The sequence below is a fragment of the Saccopteryx leptura genome, chromosome 4, assembly GCF_036850995.1.
Source record: "Saccopteryx leptura isolate mSacLep1 chromosome 4, mSacLep1_pri_phased_curated, whole genome shotgun sequence".
NCBI classification, from domain to species: domain Eukaryota; kingdom Metazoa; phylum Chordata; class Mammalia; order Chiroptera; family Emballonuridae; genus Saccopteryx; species Saccopteryx leptura.
In genome coordinates this window covers 204,904,480-204,912,978 of record NC_089506.1, presented here as the reverse complement: position 1 = coordinate 204,912,978, position 8,499 = coordinate 204,904,480, and positions in this window count along the sequence as shown.

The following is an 8,499-nucleotide window of genomic DNA, read 5'->3' as shown; positions in this document are numbered from 1 at the left end:
ACTAGTGTCAGGGACATCTCTGCAGCGTGGGAATCAGAGGGGGCAGCAGGAGAGGCCCGGCAGCATGGGGGGACCCCGAGTGTCATCTCATCCATCTCCCTGCCTCCAGAGAGAGTAGGCACAATGTGAGTGCCTTCCGCCTGAGGTGTCCCAGACCCAGTGAGATGAGGCCACACATCTGGGCTTCTCTCCACTGAATCCCTGTCCCGGCCATGTTTTCATTCTTTAATTGAACAAGTATTTATTGGGCACCTACTACGTGCCAGGCACTGCACTGAGGGGCTAGGGATATGCTGGTAAAAAAATAGTCACGGTAGCTGCATTTGCACGAATAAAAGCTCAATGCAAATATTCACCGTGATTATAATCTAGTTATTATAATGAGTCTTAGCATATTTCACATAGTGAGAGAGGTGGCCATCTTTTTCAATATGTTTTTTTTTTTTTTGTACTTTTCTGAAGCTGGAAACGGGGAGAGACAGTCAGACAGACTCCCGCATGCGCCCGACCGGGATCCACCCGGCATGCCCACCAGGGGGCGACGCTCTGCCCACCAGGGGGCAACGCTCTGCCCCTCCGGGGAGTCGTTCTGTTGCAACCAGAGCCACTCTAGTGCCTGGGGCAGAGGCCAAGGAGCCATCCCCAGCGCCCGGGCCCATCTTTGCTCCAATGGAGCCTCAGCTGCAGGAGGGGAAGAGAGAGACAGAGAGGAAGGAGAGGGGGAGGGGTGGAGAAGCAGATGGGCGCTTCTCCTGTGTGCCCTGGCCGGGAATCGAACCCGGGACCTCCGCACGCCAGGCCGACGCTCTACCACTGAACCAACCGGCCAGGGCCTTTTTCAATATTTTTAATGAAAAGAATTCATAAATGTTTTGCAGAATTATGAACAGTGATAGCTAATAAAGAGCGGTTTGTGGGTTTTGTCCCCCATCAAGGCCTGACCGGCATGGTCTATGAGTGTCCAAAAACTCGCAAGGAAATAAAGAATTCTATTCAGAACTCACACCCCTCAGGTTTCAGCAGATCTTGGGTCTGGTCCTGCTTCCTGTTGGCAGCTCCCATGCTTCCCCCAGGCTTGGCCGAGGCCAGGATTGAGGCCCCGCCCCCACCCGCCCAGCTTCAGAGCCCCCATGCACACACAGCTTGGCTTGGCAGATAGAACCTGTGAAATATGCTCCTCACCGGCCAGCTCGGCCAACCGCCCCTCCTGCCAGCCCATCTGTCCCCCAGGGTTCAGGCAGCATTCTCATAATGTGCCTTCTGTTGGTGGAGCTGCCGGTGACTGTGAGCTCTGTCCTCGCTTCCTCGAGCAGGACACACACGCCAGCCTCTGTGCAGGCCGAGTGCCACTGTCATGACTGGCCCTGACCACTGTCAACCTCAAAGACTGTCAACCTCGTTTGGGACAGCTGCCCCAGGGACGCTCAGTTCCAGGCTGGCTGCCTGTCTTCCAAATGGAGTCAGATCTCTGTCTCTCTGGCCGTTAGCTGCCTGTCCCCAGCATCACTGGAGGCACTCTGGGCTCGGACACACGTGCTCCAGCAAGCGTGCACACTGCTGTGCCTGGCTGGGCGTCCTTCCGCTTGGGGAGGGCAGGATGTCTGCCTGCTCCGGGGAGGCATCGGGTCCCGAATGTTGGCTTCAGGACTAGCTTTCCAGAGCCAGGCACAGCAGGGGGGATCACAGTGGCTCACCCTGATTACCGTCCAGCACAGAGGGGGGAATTCAAAAGTACAAAAGGGGGCAGGCGGAGGAAGGCTTTGGGTTGGAGGGAGAAGTGTGAGGTTCCTACCTTCAGGAGAGAAACCCATTGCTACAAATAACAAGAACCCACAGTAACAATAATAACCCCACCCGTTACTTTCCCGTTTTGGGGGGGGGGGGGCTCTGAGGTATGCCACACACTGTTTTCAGCACTCTACCCACACCATCTCATTTGACCTTCACAAAGCCCTGTGAGAAGCAGTGGTCATTAGAGTCACTTAACAGAGAAGGAAAGTTACATTGAGAGCATTTAAGTCAGGTGCCAGTAACCTCACAGTTACTAAGTGTCAGAGCTGAGACCTGAACCCAGGCCCTCTAGCTCCTAGATCCACACTCTTAACCAGTATCATCTGCTTCAGGAGGGAGGGAGGGAGGGAGGGAAGGAGGGAGAGAGGGAGGGAGGGAGGAAGGAAGGAAGGAAGGAAGGAAGGAAGGAAGGAAGGAAGGAAGGAAGGAAGGAAGGAAGGAAAGGGAGAGAGAAAGAGGAAGGAAGGAAGGAAGGAAGGAAGGAAGGAAGGAAGGAAGGAAGGAAGGAAGGAAGGAAGGAAGGAAGGAAGGAAGGAAGGAAGGAAGGAAGGAAGGAAGGAAGGAAGGAAGGAAGGAAAGGGAGAGAGAGAGAGAAAGAGGAAGGAAGGGAGGAAGGAAGGAAGAAAGAAAGAAAAAAGGAATAAAGTCTTGATTTGTAGTGTTTGCCAATTTCCATGGTGTAAATACTCCCACCATGGCCCATTTCAAGCCATCTGTGTGCTATTGCTGAACATAGCTACAATCAATGCAAATAACCTCACATGCAAAGATAACAGTAAGATAACTAGGTGTTAGCCCTGGCTGGTTGGCTCAGTGGTAGAGCCATTGGCCCAGTGTATCCTGGGTCTGATTCCTGGGCAGGGCACACAGGAGAAATGCCCATCTGCTTCTCCACTCCTCCCCCTCTCCTTTCTCTCTGTCTCTCTCTTCCCCTTCCGCAGCCAAGGGCTCCATTGGAGCAAAGTTGATCCCAGCACTGAGGATGGCTCCATGGCCTCTGCCTCAGGCACTAAAATGGCTCCAGTTGCAACGGAGCAACGCCCCAGATGGGCAGAGTATCACCCCCTGGTGGGCATGCAGGGTGGATCCTGGTTGGGTACATGCGGGAATCTGTCTCTGCCTCCCCGCTTCTCACTTCAGAAAAATACACACACAAAAAAATTAAAAATACAAATAAAATAACTAGGTGTTGATGACTTTGACTGCTCGTTACCTTGGTTTCTGAGTCATTTTAACTGTAACATGGGATAACTTCATCTCTAGTAACGGCTGTGTGCCTGCAGGACTCCCTGAACTCTAAACCTCAGCTCCTACAAGCTGGCTCTGGAACACACTATATCTAAAGCACTTAGCTGTACACAGTTGGCATTTAATAAATGCCTGTAACTTGGACTCTATTCTAGAAGACCCTGCGGTGTTCATAAGCGTTGTTCTCCCCAGCTGTTACTCCTGATGCTCTTCTTGGCCTTCCCGCCTGCCACGCCTCATGTCAAAGTTTCCGGGCCTCTCTGTGGAGGGTCAGGCTGGGTAATTTGCTTTCTACTGAGCACTGAGTTACGGTTTTGTTTCCAGGTTGGAAAACGAATTTTGCCTGCTACTCACCAACAATGGGAGGGGCCAAGGCATTCCCAGCTGAAGCCTGGGAGGTCGGTCCCCTGGCAACAAGGCGGCCCTCAGCCCACCCCGGGGGGGGGGGGCATGGAGCTGCTTGTGTACACTGAGGCTTCCCTGAAAAGCCGTGTCAGGAACAAGATTCTCAGCCTCACCCCCCAGCTCACGGGACCTCCCGGATGAGGAAAATTTACTTCCTTTCTTGCACTGTAAATACAGTACAGCTGCCCTGCGCCCTCGGGGGCCCGCACTGCCAGTCTCCAGCAGGGGGGCGCTGGCCCACAGGGTGCTTTGTCTGGAGCTGCCGCTGCTGGGGAAATGCCCGGTCAGAGGGTCGGAGGCTATGCTGGGGGCCAGACAAGAGGAAGAAGGCCTGTCCCTCCCAGCCTTTCATGAGGTTCAGCACACAATGGTTAGAACACAGGCTGTAGAGCAACGCTTCTCAGTGGGGCAACTGTGCTCCCAGGGGACATCTGGCTACATCTGGAAACACTAGGTTGTCACAACTGGGGAGGGGTGATTCTGGCATCTGGTGGAGAGAGATCAGGGATGCTGCTGAACACCCTATAGAGCAGAGGACAGTCCCCACAACAAAATTCTGGCCCAGGCCCTGGCCATGTAGCTCAGCTGGTTAGAGCGTTATCCCACTATGTCAAGAATGCAGGTTCGATCCCTGGCCAGGGCACATACAAGAATCAACCAGTGAATACATAAATAAGTGGAACAATCAATGTTTCTCTTTCTCTCTCTTCCCTTTTCTTTCACCCTAAAGTCAATTTTAAAAAATGATCTGCCCAACCTGACTAGGAGGTGGTGCAGTGGGTAGAAGGTTAGACTGGAACACAGAGGACCCAGGTTCAAAACCCCGAGGTTCCCGGCTTGAGCGTGGGCTCACCAGCTTGAGTGGAGGGTTGCTGACTTGAGCATGGGATTGTAGACATGACTCCATGGTCTCTGGCTTGAGCCCAAAGGTCGCTGGTTTGAAGCCCAAGGTCGCTGGCTTGGGCCCAAGGTCACTGACTTGAGCAAGGGGTCACTTACTCTGCTGTAGCCCCCACTCAAGGCACGTATGAGAAACCAATCAACGAACAACCAAGGTGCCGCAATGAAGAACTGATGCTTCTCATCTCTCTCCCTTTCGGTCTGTCTGTTCCTTGAATGCATATTGAACATACACACTATGTCTCTCTCTGTCCCTGTCACAGACACACACACAGACACACACACACACAGACACACACACACACACACACACACACACACATCTGCCTGACCTGTGGTGGCACAGTAGATAAAGTGTTAACATGGAATGCTGAGGTCATAGGTTCAAAACCCCACGTTTGCCTGGTCAAGAGCCACCGTCACTGACTGGCTGGGGCCTGAGGCTCCACCTGGCGAGGCCAATGCCCTTGCCTTTGGGCTGCTCTTGACTCCCATGAGCCCTCCAGGGTGAGACCCACTAGACCAGGGGTCTCAAACTCGCGGCCCGCTGAACAATTTTGTGCAGCCCGCAGACTAATCCACGAAGTTCAAAATATTTTGGATAAAATTAAGTAAGCCTAGGGGCCTACTTGTATTTTTCATTTCTCTAGCATCCTAGCTAGATATTAGCTTAGTTAACAGCAGTTGTGATGCGAACTACAGTTTCTGGTCGTTTTGTGACACTGAGTAAACTGCATGTACGATTGTGCTTGTTGTACTGATTTTTTTTTTTTGTTTTCAACTGCAGTGAGAAAAGTGTTGCGTAACAGTTGCCTTTTGTAGACCTAGTGTGGCCTGCCTAACGGCTGTGATCTTGCTCTGCGGCCCACATGCTGAGTTGAGTTTGAGACCCCTGCACTAGACCAAGGATTCAATACAGCAACAAGGTGAGGGCCTGGCTCCCAGACCCTAAACCGGTGAAGAACCAGCTGTAGGTGTCTGCTCTATGTCCATATATGTACATATACACACAAAACATAGTGTGTGTGTTCAATATGCATTCAGTATATACATACATAACATATAGTCTATACAGACAGTTGACCTTTGAACAATGCAAGGGTGAGGGGCAATGATGCCCCAGGCAGCTGAAAAGCTGAGCATAACTTGGTTTTTTTTTGTTTTTTGTTTTGTTTTTTTTTGTATTTTTTCTGAAGCTGGAAATGGGGAGAGACAGTCAGACAGACTCTCGCATGCGCCCGACTGGGATCCACCCGGCACGCCCACCAGGGGCGACGCTCTGCCCACCAGGGGGCGATGCTCTGCCCCTCTGGGGCATCGCTCTGTTGCTACCAGAGCCACTCTAGCGCCTGGAGCAGAGGCCAAGGAGCCATCCCCAGCACCCGGGCCATCTTTGTTCCAATGGAGCCTCACTGCGGGAGGGGAAGAGAGAGACAGAGAGGAAGGAGAGGGGGAGGGGTGGAGAAGCAGATGGGCGCTTCTCCTGTGTGCCCTGGCCGGGAATCGAACCCGGGACTTCCGCACGCCAGGCCAACACTCTACCACTGAGCCAACCGGCCAGGGCCTGAAAAGCTGAGCATAACTTTTGACTCCCCCAAAACTTAACTACAAATAGCCTCCTCTGACCGGAAGCCTTACCTTCCTCCTCTGCATCACACCCTCCAAGGCTCCCTATTTACTCTGAGAAGAAATGTCTGTGTGCTCTGCTAAAGGGGGTGGCCCTGGCCCCCTCTCACCCTCCTCACTCCTCTCCGGCCACACAGGCCTTCTTGTCACTCAGACTTGAGCTCACGGTACAGCTCCTGCCTGGACCTCTGCTGTGGCCCCTCTCTGGCCCCCAGTGCCCGCAACCCTCTCTGCCCCTCCCTCAGGTCCTTACTCAACGCCGTCTCCCCAAGGAGCACTTGCCACGTGCTCCATCGTTTAAAAGTGCAGCCCATGCCACCTTCCCTTGTCCCCCTCCCCCTCTCCCCTGTTCTCCTTGTTTCCCCAGCCCCAGACGTGTCTATGAACAGGACGCTCAGTTCACACATTTGTAGGCCTCCCAGCTCAAGTCCCCCGGGTTCTCCGGTACCCAGCTCTGCTCCCGCAGCTGAGCAGCAAGTACACAGGGCTCTGCGCCATCTCAGCCAAGTCCCCCAGAGAGCGAGGCCCACTCACCCCAGCCTGGATGCCTCTGGCCTATCCTCGCTTGGGAACGAACGCTTCGCCTGACATGGGAGTGGCACCCACGAGAGCCTCTGGGCTGAGAAACCCAGACAGAGGCATTTCCGGCCCTGAAGGCACTCCTCGATGGGCACTGGCCTCACTGTGTCCTTCTCCACCGCGACTCCACATGGAAAATGCCAAGAAGCAGAGCTGTGCCCCCAGATGCCTGCTCCTGACCCAGGCCTGCCAAGTCTGAACATCAAGGCTCAGGGACTGGGCATATCTAAGAAGCCCCCGTGCCCAGGTGCTGCCCAGAAAGCCAAGCTTGTGGAGGGCAGAGGCTGCTCTTGTCAACCCGGCATCATGCCTAGAACTGGCGCCTCCAGCAGGGGCCCAGCTCTTCCACACCCTGAACGGTGTAGTTCTGTTCGTGCCGGACACCTAGCAGTCCCCGGCTCTTGGTCCCTGAAAACAGACAGTGAAGTGGTCTTCGCTTTACAGCATCTCAAATAAACAAATGTAGACTTTGAACACCTATAGGCTGGTATGGTTAAAGAGAAAACACCTCTTTCTTCTCTTCCCAGCACACAGCTCCCTGGGACTTGAATCAGAAAAATCCCAGCATCTCTCATGCCTTCCAGGAAGGGCCGTGGTTGTCCCACTAAAATCAGTCCAATGCTGAGACCGGCAGAAAGAGCGGACACTGTGGAAGTCCCCCCAAAGTCACTTGCAACATCCATCCTTGAGCTGTGAAAGGCAGTGATGGTACAACAGAGATCTCCACGTGCCTAGAATGTTCTGGAAGTCATCCTGACCCTGAGGCCCCGCGGGAGCTGGCCGCGCCGGTCGGCAGTACCCAGCGCCGGTCATCAGTACCCAGCGCCGGTCGGCAGTACCCAGCGCCGGTCGGCAGTACCCAGCGCCGGTCGGCAGTACCCAGCTCCCACGAGGCTGGCCCGCCTGCTCCCGAGCACGCCCACGGTGTTCAGGCTCAGGGCTCTGGCTCTGGCCAAAACCTCCTTCTGGAGCGCTCCCCCCAGGTATTTACAGGGGACTGCCCCAGGTCTCTATTCCAGTGCCCCCCACTTCCGGACCCAGGTCTAACGCGGTCACTCAGCCACACACATCCCCGCTCCGTTCTCCTCCCAGGGCCCATCAGTGACAAATCCTCGTTCATGGGCCACAGGCACCATTTGTCTGCCCCACGCCGCATTTCATGCCACGTGAAACCAGGGACTGGACGTCTCATCCATCAGAAGGGCCACGGTAAGCCCCTCGTCTTGCTGAACAGACCAGAGAGGCTGGGTGACGCTGCCATCCCGGGCCCTGCCGGGGGGTGGGGGGGGTGGGGGGGTGGGGAGCATCGTTCCTGGGAACGGGGAAGGTTCCAGCAGGAGGGCAGCGTGGGCCGGCCGGTGGACCTGACGCAGGCCCGGACTCAGCACTCTCCTTCCCGGGGACGGTGCTAAACCTCATCAGAGCTCGGCCTCCGTAGCCTCAGAGCCTGCTGACCCTCCCTGCGCTCTGAGACCTCCACATCACGTCCACCCCCTGACTGTAAACAACTAGAAGCTCCAGGGGAGGGCTGGGCCCTGTGCCTCCCACGTGTTTGGGAGTTGATGGGAAGTCCTCCAGGCTGAGGCCAGGCTTTGGCTGGAGATCTCCCGAGGTCTCCGGGACAGGCCGGGTTCAGGAGGTCAGATTGGAGGGCCCACCAGGACTGTGTGTCCATAGACAAACAGCTGACAAAAAGGCTCATATCCAGCCTGCTCTGGGGCACGACACTTAGCACCTACCAGCTAGATGTCTTCCCCTTCTTCGCTTTTGCAACCAGGCACACAGGGCTCAAAGCTGCCCAACTGGACACAGCAGCCCTCACCCTGAACATCAGGAGGGTAGCCCATGGGATCTGGCAGGAAGAGGAAGGTGTCCAGGGACCCAGGCCCGGGGAGACTCTGGCCTGGGGCCGGAGAAGCCATCACCTCAAAGCTCATGGTCTGAGCCAGG